The sequence below is a fragment of the Bos mutus genome, chromosome 7, assembly GCF_027580195.1.
Source record: "Bos mutus isolate GX-2022 chromosome 7, NWIPB_WYAK_1.1, whole genome shotgun sequence".
NCBI classification, from domain to species: domain Eukaryota; kingdom Metazoa; phylum Chordata; class Mammalia; order Artiodactyla; family Bovidae; genus Bos; species Bos mutus.
In genome coordinates this window covers 52964728-52973029 of record NC_091623.1, presented here as the reverse complement: position 1 = coordinate 52973029, position 8302 = coordinate 52964728, and the positions used below count along the sequence as shown (strand labels likewise).

The 8302-nt window shown below is 43.4% G+C and overlaps 1 protein-coding gene across 3 annotated transcripts in view; it reads left to right on the top strand.

Annotated features, from left to right (window-relative positions):
- The window catches only part of LOC102265059 (zinc finger protein 791-like), a 75954-nt gene that overhangs the window by 23722 nt on the left and 43930 nt on the right, over window positions 1-8302 (top strand). The gene's annotated exons all lie outside the window — the stretch shown is intronic.

Below are 8302 nucleotides of genomic sequence, written 5' to 3'. Positions count from 1 at the left end.
AAATGGTTTGTGGATGCCCATGGAGGGAACTGATGGTGATGAACTTGAATGAGGATGTCCCCAGCAAATTCCATTTGAGGTACACCTTTAGGTTTCAGAACCACAGTATGTCCAAAGATCTGTTCGAGGAAGCTGACTTAGACTCAAAGACAGACCTGGGAGCCCTCTCACTTCACTCCTAGTTAGGTGATGAAACGAGGAGAGGTGCAGCCCTAGTGGGTGTTCAGACAGGGTTGCAAAAAAGGCCTGTTGTGGCCTATGTCCTTCTTCCCCAGTCCTTCAGTTCTTCCTAGAAAGAATCTCAGAGTGGTGGGGGACAAAGTTGAACACTTGAAGTTCAGGAGAGTTTAATATTCTCCTAGCATACAAAGGCATTTGTGTTATTTTCTTTCTTCTTATCTATCTATAAATAAATATAAAAGCTTTATATGTATTTACAAAACTTCATAAAAACTCACAGCTATTACTTTTGTCTCCTACTCTTACACAACATATGCTGGAAGTCTAAGCATATGGAAATGAAACCTCGAATAGTAAAACAGGCCAATGAATCACTGATGCACAAGACTTCTAACCACTCCTGCAATAAAAAGACACAAAATTTCTCATTTCTCCTTTTATACTAAATTAGGATATTACCCAAAGTAATACCCTCTCCCTACAGCTCACCTCAATTATGCCTTGTATGATTGCCTCTAAACATCCACTATTTTTTTATCATGTTTCCACTGGAAAATCACAACAGACTTAAGTAGTCATCACTCTACTCATAGAATAAACTCAGGATGGGTTTGAACAGTGCAGATGAATGTATGTCCCTAAATAGGAGGAACTCCTAATTGGTGTGTTAAGCAGCAAAATGAAAGCACCAAATACTGTAACAATTTTTAAAAGTTAAAGGTAAATTAAAATCCCCTCAAATGAGGTGGTTAAAAATAAAACCACCACAAACAACACGGCCCAAATCACTAGGAAGTTCCAAGAGCCAATATCCAACAATGCCCAAACTCATGAGCACACATTCTATATACAAAATGTTTAACAATTGCAAAAATGAAGAGGAACCATGTCTGTGTCTTTCTCTTTACAGGGAATCTTTACTTTTAATTACAAGAATGCAGAATTTCTATATTGATGCAACCTATTTACTGACACAGCTTCCCAGGTGGCTCAGTGGTAAAGAATCTGCCTGCCAATTAGGAGATGCAGATTCGATCCCTGGGTCAAGAAGTTCCCCTGGGGAAGGAGATGCAATCCACTCCAGTATTCTTGCCTGAAAAATCCCTTGGACAGAGGAGCCTGGTGGCCTACAGTCCATGGAGTTTTTGGTGACTAAACATTTATCTACACAGCCAAGGAGTTCCTGAAAAAGTTTTAAAGATGTATTACGTCATAGAAATTCAGTGATCAATAATGACATCACCATTTCACTGAGGCGCCTACCCTCAGTGAAAAGATATATATACACCCGAGTTTCCCTATTATCTCACATTATTATTTTACATTCCATCAAAGCCTTCATTTCCATCTATAAGCCAAAGCTTTATCATTTCCTAACCATGTGTCTTTTCCCACAAAAATATTATCATCAGGGCTGCAAGAACTTGTTTGTCTTATGCTGCTGTATCCAAGTCCTACAGTTCCTGGATTATTTGTGCTAATGGGGTACCTTGGCTCTAAAGTGCACAACAATGTGTGTGTGTGTGCTTAGTCGCTCAGTCGTGTCCAACTCTTTGCAACCCCATGGACTGTAGCCTACCAGGCTCCTCTGTCCATAGGGATTCTCCAGGCAAGAATACTGGAGTGTGTTGCATGCCCTCCTCCAGGAAATCTTCCCAACCCAGGGATCGAACCCAGGTCTCCCACATTGCAGGCAGATTCTTTACCATCTGAGCCACCAGGGAAGCCAAGGGATGTTGAAACATTAGCATCAAGAGTATGGTCTCTTGACTGGAACAGTGTCTTGTCTTTCTGTCTTGATAGGTCTGTGTTCTCTCATAACTTATTGAAACTTTGCCAAAATAAATGAAGCAAAAGAGAAATGAAGGGAAAAACAAGTAACAGTAATTGGAGATTCCAGTATCTCACTTCAATATTATATACACAAGTAGGCAAAATGTCGACATGAAAATAAAAGACATGTGAAACACTATAATTACACCTCAGGTGACTACAGAACACTGCCCCATGTGTCAAGGAAATCCATAGAGAAGTGCTGCTGCTGCTGCTAAGTCGCTTCAGTCATGTCTGACTCTGTGCAACCCCATAGACGGCAGCCCACGAGGCTCCCCCATTCCTGGGATTCTCCAGGCAAGAACACTGGAGTGGGTTACCATTTCCTTCTGCAATGCATGAAAGTGAAAAGTGAAAGTGAAGTCACTCAGTTGTGTCCGACTCTTAGGGACCCCATGGACTACAGCCCACCAGGCCCTCCGACCATGGGATTTTAAAAGATCTCAAATCAATAATCCTACCTTGTACCTTATCACACTTGAAAGGATGGGCAACCAACACCACCACTCCCAAGGAGATGAAGGAAATAAAAAAGATAGAGCAGAAAAGAGAGGATAGAAACAGCATACAGAAAATCAATAAAATCAGAAGTGGATTGATTGGAAAAAAATCAATAAAATTGACAAACCTTTAGCTAGACTGACAGACAGTGAGAAGACTCAAATTCCTAAAATCAGACACAGACTATTTCACCAATCTTATAGCAATAAAAAGGATTATAAAGAAATTTAGGGGAATTCCAGTGGTTAGGACTCTGTACTTCCACTACAGGGGTCAGGGGCTTGATCCCTGGTCAGGGAACAAGGATCTCAGATGCCTTGCATTGCAGCCAAAAAAACAAAAACATTATAAAGGAATTCAATGAACAACAGTATCACAACAAATTAGATAACTTAGATGAAATGGACAAATCTCTAAAAAATAATACATTCTACAGAAAATAAGAAAAAAAAAGGATTTTCTAATTGTAACAAGTGACATGGTTGAATTACTAACAAAAAAACTACTCAAAAGGAAAACCCAGACCTAAGTGGCTTCACCATCAGATCAGATCAGATCAGTCGCTCAGTCATGTCCAACTCTTTGCGACCCCATGAATCGCAGCACGCCACGCCTCCCTGTCCATCACCAACTCGCGGAGTTCACCCAGACTCATGTCTATCGAGTCAGTGATGCCATCCAGCCATCTCATCCTGTGTCGTCCCCTTCTCCTCTTGCCCCCAATCCCTCCCAGCATCAGAGTCTTTTCCAATGAGTCAACTCTTCACATGAGGTGGCCAAAGTACTGGAGTTTCAGCTTTAGCATCATTCCTTCCAAAGAAATCCCAGAGCTGATCTCCTTCAGAATGGACTGGTTGAATGTCCTTGCAGTCCAAGGGACTCTCAAGAGTCTTCTCCAACACCACAGTTCAAAAGCATCAATTCTTCGGTGCTCAGCCTTCTTCACAGTCCAACTCTCACATCCGTACATGACCACAGGAAAAACCATAGCCTTGACTAGACGAACCTTTGTTGGCAAAGTAATGTCTCTGCTTTTGAATATGCTATCTAGGTTGGTCATAACTTTCCTTCCAAGGAGTAAGCATCTTTTAATTTCATGGCTGCAGTCACCATCTGCAGTGATTTTGGAGCCCCCCAAAATAAAGTCTGACACTGTTTCCACTGTTTCCCCATCTATTTCCCATGAAGTGATGGGACCAGATGCCATGATCTTAGTTTTCTGAATGTTGAGCTTTAAGCCAACTTTTTCACTTTCCACTTTCACCTTCATCAAGAGGCTTTTTAGTTCCTCTTCACTTTCTGCCATAAGGGTGGTGTCATCTACATATTTAAGGTTATTGATATTTCTCCCGTAAATCTTGATTCCAGCTTGTGTTTCTTCCAGTCCAGCGTTTCTTCCCCAAAACATTCAAAGTTTTAATGATTTTTCAGAAACCCTCCCCCCAGGTAGAATCAACACAGCACTTCAGACTCATTCTATAGGACCAGTATTACTCTGATTCTAAAACCAGACAAAGATATTGCTAAAAAAAATCAAGAAAGCAATTTTCCATGTGAAAATGGATACCACCCAAAAATCAACAATACTGAAAAATACAGTCCGGCATCTTTAACCACAACACGATTAAGTTGGATTTACTTCAGGGGTGCTGCTGCCCACCAGGCTCCTCTGTCCACGAAATTCTTCAGGCAAGAATACTGGAGTGGGTTGCCATGTCCTCCTCCAGGGTGCTTTCCCAACCCAGGGATCAAACCTGTGTCTCCTGTATTGGCAGGCAGATTCTCTACCACTGAGCCACCTAAGAAGCCCTTCAGGGATGCTGCCTCGATGCTGCTGCTGCTGCTGCTGCTGCTAAGTCGCTTCAGTCGTGTCTGACTCTGTGCGACCCCATGGACTGCAGCCTACCAGGCTTCTCTGTCCATGGGATTCTCCAGGCAAGAACACTTGAGTGGGTTGCCATTTCCTTCTCCAATGCATGAAAGTGGAAAGTGAAAGTGAAGTCACTCAGTCGTGTCCAACTCTTAGCAACCCCATGGACTGCAGCCTACCAGCCTCCTCCATCCATGGGGTTTTTCCGGGCAACAGTACTGGAGTGGGGTGCCATTGCCTTCTCCGAATAAAATGTATTAATACAGTAGAAAGCAAAAATGGCATGATCATCTCAGTAGACTTATAGAAAGTATAATTCACCCTCAAACAACATGGGTTTGAACTGCACATGTCCAAAGAATATACTGGAAAAAACTTTGGAGATTTACAACAATTTGAAAAAAAAACTTGCAGATAAACCTTGTAGCCCATTAATACTGAAAAAATTTAGGAAAAGCTAGCTATGTTGTGAATGTATTAAAAGTAGATACTAGTCTATTTTGTCATTTGCTTCCATGAAATATACATATATCTGTTATAAAAAGTTAAAATTTATCAAATCTCATATACATGTGGACCATATATGGCACCATTCATAGTTGAGAGAAGTGTAAGCATGTAGTATCAAATCATAACTACAGAAAATTAACTATAGTATATACTCTAGTGTTGTAATAAATTTTTTTTTGGCTGTGCTGGATCTTCGTTGGTGCCTGCCAACTTTCTCTAGTTGTGGTGAGCAGAGGCTACTCTCTAGTTGCAGTGCACAGGTTTCTCTTTGTGGTAGCTTCTCTTGTTGCAGAACACAGGCTCTAGAGCACAGGCTTCAGTAGTTGTGGGACCAAGGATCAAATACATGACGCCTGCATTGGCAGGCAGACACTTAACCACTGGACCACCAGGGAAGTCTTACTGTAATAACTTTGTAGCCACTTCCTGTTGTTCTTGTGGTGAGCTCAAGAGGTGCGAGTATCCATAAAATATCATGTGATGCTAATCAGCACTTGAGCAGTTTATGTCTCTCCAGTAAATTTCGTATGGCAGTATAGTGTTCTCTGGTGGTCCTTGAGTCTTTTTCATTGTGCTCAGTGCAATACTGTAAACCTTGCTTAATACCACAGGATCCATAGGAAGTGCCACTAGTGATGCTGGAAGTGCTCCCAAGAAGCAGAGAAAAGTCATTGTTGTCAAATGCAAGCTTATACTGCTTGCTGCATGACAGGCCAAGAAATCAAGAGACAAGTTGTTGGAGCAAGGAATAGCAACTTTATTCAGAAAGCCAGATGACTGAGAAGATGGCAGATTAGTGTCCCAAAGAACTATCTTCTCTTACTTAGAATTCAACCTGCTTTTGAATTTTTGAAAGGGTTGGAGTCAAACATTTCCTGGTTCTGATCAGACTCTGAAGGGGATGTGTTAATTTCTTCCTTCCTGCAGCCATTCACAGGTGACCCTGATCAGAATGTTTTCTGTAAACTAAATAGATATTTTAGCTTAACGCTCATTACACAACCCAGGGTTCCCAGAGATGAGCCATTACGTATAATTTAAGCTTTATAGGCAACATCCCTTTAGTGATTAACTTGTTCTGATCAGGATGTTTTCTGTAGCTAAACAAAGGTATTTTAGTTTAATGCTCCTTACAGGTGAAGGCAATGGCAAACCACTCCAGTACTCTTGCCTGGAAAATCCCATGGACGGAGGGGCCTGGGGTGCTGCAGTCCATGGGATCGCTAGGAGTCGGACACAACTGAGCGACTTCACTTTCACTTTCACTTCACAGGTGAAGGCAGAGTTCCCAAAGATGGGCCCTTATGTATATATTATATTTGTAGGCAACATCCTTTTAGTGGTTATTGTTATTTAGTCCCTCAGTGGTGTCTGATTCTTTGTGACCCCATGGATTCCAGGATGCATGGCTTCCCTGTCCTTCACTATGTCCCAGAGTTTGCTCAAACTCACATCCTTTGAGTCGGTGATGCCATCCATCTCATCCTCTGTCACCCTCTTATCCTTTTGTTCTCAATCTTTCCCAGCATCGGAGTCTTGCAGGAAATGTGTGTGTATTTTACCTCATAAAACTATTCAGATAAATTCATTAGAAGTTTTGAACCAGTATGTTAAGAATATCAAAAGTTTTCAAGTGTATGGTTCATTTCCAAAACTTTTTATTGTTTCTTGTTATATTGGTGACAATAGTAACAGAATTGCCTTTGGGATATCATAGCCGTTTACATTTCAAAATCTCTAGGCACATACTACGAAACTAAAATTTCCTTCTCACGTAACATGTATACTTGAGAGTATTATTGAACACATCGCACAACTTCTGGTTGATGGGACAAGAGTCCATATTCCCAGGCTAGGGCTGCAGGGTTCAAACTTCCCACCAGACAAGTGCTTGGGAGGCCATGGGATTCTTTAGCTAAAATACCACATGTATGGAGAGGGGGAAAGGGATGTGTGTACGCCTTGACGCTGTCAACAAAGATAAAAATGGAGCCAGAAGGTTTATTACACATGGTGAGGATATTTTTCAGTGTGTTTGAAATCGAGTGTCATAGTTATCATAAGTAGCTCCGCAGTCTGCGCGAACTATTTTCCCGATGGAGGACCCTCAGACCCTGTTTTTCCAGTTGGCCTGCTCTTGCTTTGGACAAGAACGTCGGCTCTTCTGGGATCTGACTCTGGAATTCCTTGTGCACACCTGTGTCCCCACGTTCTGAAGTATCTGAGGAAGTTGCCACTGTCCCTCTAGGACAAGTAACAAGAGTGGTTTAAAAACAAAAGTCCCTGGAGAGGGGTAGGTTTCTACCCACCTGCAGAAGCTGATTCTGCTCAGTCACGTGGCCTCTGGATCCATTATTACTCAGGATAAAGGAGGCGTTGCTTGCGAACTGTCCAATCAGGACCGCAGAAGGGGAAGGTGGGTGGGGCCACGTCCCGCAAACCGTGTGGTCGGCCTCTCCTGGCACGCTCTGCGTGGAGTCTCGCCGTGTTGAAGCAGCTCAGGTTAGTTCGCTGCAGCTTCATTACCGCTATGAGCTGCAGAGGCCGCGTGAGCCTAAGGAATGACGCCGGAGAACCCCGGAAGGCGTGAAGTGGTGAGTGTGCTGGGCCAGGTGTCTCGGTACAGGGAGGCGGGACAGGGATGATGAGAGACAGTCGGCCTCGGCGGGACCGCCTCCCTGTGCGGTCCACCCCAGGGTTTGTTGCCTCGAGTCCACCTGGGGGCGCCTCTCAACCTCCTTCCACTCCGGCTCCCAAAGTGGGGATGGGGCCGGCAGCCGGGACCTCGGGCTTCCCGTCCGGTCCCTGCAGGCGGTAACTTTAAGCCCGGAGCCTTTCTGGGCAGCTTTGCCTGCAAAGCCCCACGTCTCCTCCAGAATGTGTGGTGACCCCGGGGAGGGTCATCAGGGGACCATCGTGATCTGTTCTCCGTGGCTTGTGCGTGGGAGGAGTTTTGGTGTATGGGATTCTCCAGTTCCTTCTTTCTACCCAAGGGGGACCCGTTTTCTCCTGAGTTTTCCAAGTTTGGAGAGCAGGGTTTCAAATCCTGAACTCTATCTCCCCAGATTAACTCTTCCTACGACTGGCAGTAAATCCCTAAATTTCCAAGATCCCTCTCACATTCCTAAAGCCAACTCTCTCTCTTCAGTTCACAGCATCTTTATCAATTATTTGTCCTTCGTGGTGTGTTTCAAACAGACATCATATTTTAATTGTCTATTCTTTCTCTGCAGAGTTGCGGGTGGCTCTCTTTTAAACATTTATATTTGCTGTGTATATTTTCCATGAGAGGAAAGCTGAGGATAACCACCTGGAACCACGTTGTATGAAATCCTTGTGCTTCACTTCCCAGGATCTCTCCTGGGTGCAAACATCCTATGGGAAATCTTTTCGGTGTATTTTCCCCTT